Source organism: Lycium ferocissimum, chromosome 3 (genome assembly GCF_029784015.1).
Source record: "Lycium ferocissimum isolate CSIRO_LF1 chromosome 3, AGI_CSIRO_Lferr_CH_V1, whole genome shotgun sequence".
Lineage (NCBI taxonomy): Eukaryota > Viridiplantae > Streptophyta > Magnoliopsida > Solanales > Solanaceae > Lycium > Lycium ferocissimum.
Window position 1 is genome coordinate 70,081,629 of NC_081344.1, and position 4,684 is coordinate 70,086,312.

A 4,684-nucleotide genomic window follows, 5' to 3' on the forward strand; every position below is an offset into this window, starting at 1 on the left:
TTTTTTTTAAGGCTAAGCATGCATGGCATCCGCCTTATGAGGCATCCGGATGTACGGTTATCTCTCGTATTCCATGTTACCTTTCATATCTATATTATGTTGTTATTCATGCCTTACATACTCGGTACATTATTCGTCGACGTCCTTCTTGTGGACGCTGCGCTCGTACCTGCGGGTAAGGCGGGGACGGATCGGACCGTAGGTTTTTCTATCGGCGGATTCTCGGGAGCACTCACTTTCTTCGGAGAACTGGTCTATTTGGTATTGTCCTTATGATCATTTGTATTCCATGTAGAGCTCGTAGACGTGTGTGTACGATTAGATGTTTTGTATCTCCACCGGTTCATATTATGGTATAATATATTGGTGGCACTTGTCGGCCTTATTTTGAGCTCTTGATACTTTCTTGTTAGCCTTGCGGCTTTATGATATACGGTTGCGTTGTGGCGACCTTGTCGGTCAGCGCATATGTACATATGTGTTGAATGATCGGATATTCCTATGTTGGGCCTTTTCTGCGTGCAGGTGTTCTTTGAGTTATGGTTTATAATGTTCAAAGTAACGGATAAGTCAGGTGGTTCCCGGCCTACGGGTCGGAGCCCGTCATACTCCTGGTAGAGGTGTGACAGGTCAACTGATTTTGTGTACTTTGACCAAAATCGACGGATAAATTCTGGGCAGATTCAATGATTTCTTTGATCAAAACAAAAGCTAAGGTGCCATTGAAGAAAATGGAATACCTTCTATATAGAAATTTTTGTCACTCCTTTTCCTTTTATCTCCTTCCAGGATTCTTCTCTTGATCAATATTTTCTCCTTAAGTTCTCCACATAATATCTCATAATTTAGGTTTTATAACTCTATTTTTAAATATTTGAGTTTTTTTAGCCGAATCCCCGCACCCGTATCTATAGTTGGATCCTCCTAAAATTTAGATTATGAAGGATCCAACCTCTAGATCCGCACCTGTATCGGACACCCGCACCCGAGTCCGTGCAACTTAGGTCAGTACCTCTGATTTCATTATCAGAGAAGACATAACTTAAAGGTACAAGCTTTTGAGGAATGCTGGTGGATATATACATATAGACACACACACTCACACACACCCAACCTAATCCCACAATTGGGGTCTGGGGAGGCTGGTGTGTATGCAGCCTTACCCCTATCTTGTGAAGGTAGAGGAGTTGTTTCCGATAGAAAGCATACAAAATCAGGTATGAAAAGGAAGGTTATATACTTATATTATATTAATCTGATTCACTCTCCTTGAGAGTCGAACTCAAGACCTCCCACTTAATACATGGGTGCTCTAATCAATTGAGCTAATATATATATATAGTAGTGGTATGTTTTTCTGTTACGCGAGATAAGATAAACTATTGGTGTTTATAAAGAATAAAGTTTTATTAGTTTTAGTTCAATAACTTTATGAGAAAATATATGAAAATCTTACTAAATGACCTTATCAGCTTCACATTCAGGATCCTCTTCCATGTGATCAACATGATCATCAAGTATCCAAGGCCTACGCCTAACAGAACTCTTAAGCTTTCCTGTGCTAATAATTGTTGAAGTAGAAGCAACCTGGCTAGGACCTTTCTGACTATTTTCAACCTTCTTTAGTGCGAAGGACGTTAACGATTCATAACCGGGTGGAATAGAGAACTTTTTCCTGTCATCACTTTCACCCTGTGATCTTGTGCGCTTGGCCCCCATTAGCACTGAAACAAAAGGGAAAGTATTAGTGGACATGAAATGTGGCATGGACTTATTTTGCCTTGTAACACTAAGGAAGAAAATAACCAAATACAGGCATACTTCATCAATGTCCATGTAACTACTACCTCTTAACTTCGCCTTTATAGCTCTGTCAATTACAATCAGACATCCGTATGTGAGAACTTCAGACTAACCTGCAACAAGACAAGAGAACACAGATATATAGGTAAATACTAGCCAAATATGACATATAGTCAAAGATTAAATAATCTGTATACACATACAAAAGAGTAAAGACTAACAACAAATGGATTTGGTCGTGCCTGGTATTGTAAGGTCAAAAAAAAGTGTGGATGAATTTTAACCAAATTCTTCATTTTTTTGATCAAGTAAATGTATTTTCATTCAAATACATGGCCAAAAATGTGGCTGTATACAAGGGGCATGCAAAAAGGTAACCAAATTCTTCATAAAATTCCTTCTTTTAATTGCAGAACATAAATCTTGTTAATCAGAGAACACCAAAAGTTAAGGGGAAAACGGGATACACAACAAAAATGCCTTCACTTCCCTTCTAGACACTACTTTCCTTTTTCTCAGAAAAAAATCAATCAATCAACTACGTCTCAATCCCAATCTAATTAGAGTCAACTCCATAATCCTATGTATCCATTTTTCTGTATTTGGGTCCATTTCATTCTTTCGTACTAGATTCCAAAAAAGAATGATGTTGGCATTAAATCCACTACAAACTAGAACAAACCCAATTCGCATTTCAGCACAATGACAAATGACAAATAGAAATACACACACATATAACACATCTATTTTCCATTTGAAAAATTCAAATGAACCAAAACTTGAAAAATAAAACATGTATAAAGCAGCAAGAGATTGAAAATACATTGAAGTACCTAGAAATTGGACCATAAAAGGTGATGGTAGTTTTGTCGTTGTGTATCCATTTTGATCTATTCTGGTCCATTTCAGTCTTTGATACTAAACTCCCAAAGAGAATAATAACCGCATTGCCACCCCTAATTTTTCTACAAGATTCTAATTAAAGTAAGCTATATGAAACAATTTTGCATTATTTGGGTCCATTTTCATTCTTTAATACCAAATTCCCAAAAAAGAACGATGCTAGCATTAAATCCACCAAATTTAATCAGTCCTTAGAAATATCACAAAGCTTATCACATATCCGTTTCATATTTCAGCACAAACACAAAGAATAAACAGAAATACACAGCAAAAAATCAAAGCTTGAACCAAAACTTGCAGTGTAAAAATAAGAATACGTTACCTTCAAAGTAGATGGTAAAGGGTGATCGTAGTTTTCCAATTGCAGTGTCATAAGATTCTCAGAATCTTCGATTTGACTGAAAAAAGAATAATTATCAGAACTTGTTGTGTTAAAAAAGGAGAAAGAGTTTGTAAAGGGAAGAAAACTCATAAATCAAGTACTTAGACAAGAGTCGAAGGAATCAACTATGGAGATATTTTACCGGGATTCTGCTTCCCCAAACCTCAACTGAAATAATCAATGAAAAGGGCAAAAAATGACCCTGAACTTTTGAAAATAGAACAAAATACTCTCCACCCGGGCATTAAATCCACCAAACTTAATCAGTTCCTTAGAAGTATCAGAAACTAGAAAGAACCCATTTCATATTTCAAGCACAATAACAAAGAACAAATAGAAATGCACACATATGACACATCTATTGTCCATGTAAAATATCCAAACTTGCAACTGTAAGTAAGACATATATGAATTTTGCTATAAGATTCTAATTAAAGTCAGCTATACGTATCCATTTTGCTCTGCCTGGGTCAATTTTCATTCTTAGGTATTCAATTCCCAAAAAAGAATGATCTTGGCATTAAATCCACCCAACTTAATCAGTTCTTAGAAAATATCACAAACTAGCACAACCCCATTTCATATTTCAACCCAATAACAAAAAATAAACATAAACACACAGCAAAAAATCGAATCTTGAACCAAAACTTGCAGTATAAGAATATATGAATCTTGTGTATTCATTTTGCTCTATTTGGGTCAATTTTCACTCCTTGAAACTAAATTCCCAAAAAAATGAATGACCTTGGCACTAAATCTACTCAATTTAATCAATTCTTAGAAAATATCACAAACTAGCACATACCCTTTTCATATTTCAGCACAATAACAAAAATAAACATAAACACACCGCAAAAAATGGAATCTTGAACCAAAATTTACAGTATAAAATTGAGAACAAAAAAAAGGATGCAGTGTGGGCATAAAATCCTCCAAATCTTTCATTTCTTAGAAAACCAAAAATTAGCAGAACTTGTTGTGTTGAAAATGGAAAAAATAAATAGAACTAACAGCAAAAAATCAAATCTTGAACCAAAACTTGCAGTATAAGAATAAGAACACGTTATCTATAATTAACAAAAAGAAAGATGTGGGCATTAAATCCACCAAAATTAATCAATTCTTAGAAAACATCACAAACTAGCACATACCCTTTTCATATTTCATCACAATAACAAAAGTCAACATAAACACACATCAAAAAATCAAAATTTGAACCAAAACTTGCAGTATAAAATTGAGAATACGTTACCTAAAAGGAGTTGCAGTGTCATAAGATTCTCCTTAATCTTTGATTTAGTAGAAAAAGGTATAAATTTATTTGAGTCTTTATGGAGAAAACGGTTTGAACAGAGAAGAAAAAAATAAACCCCTTTGTACTTAACTATGGGAGGAATTTTACCAAGATTCTGCTTCCCCAAATCTCAACTGAAATAATCAGAGAAAATGACAAAAATGGTCCTTATGTTTGAGGTAGGTTCAAATTAGTCACCTAAATATGTAGTATTAGTTTTGGTCCTTGAAGGTTTTTGCAAAAAAGTTACTACTCCCTCCATCCCATTATAAGTGTCACCTTAGCCTAAAAACACGCATATT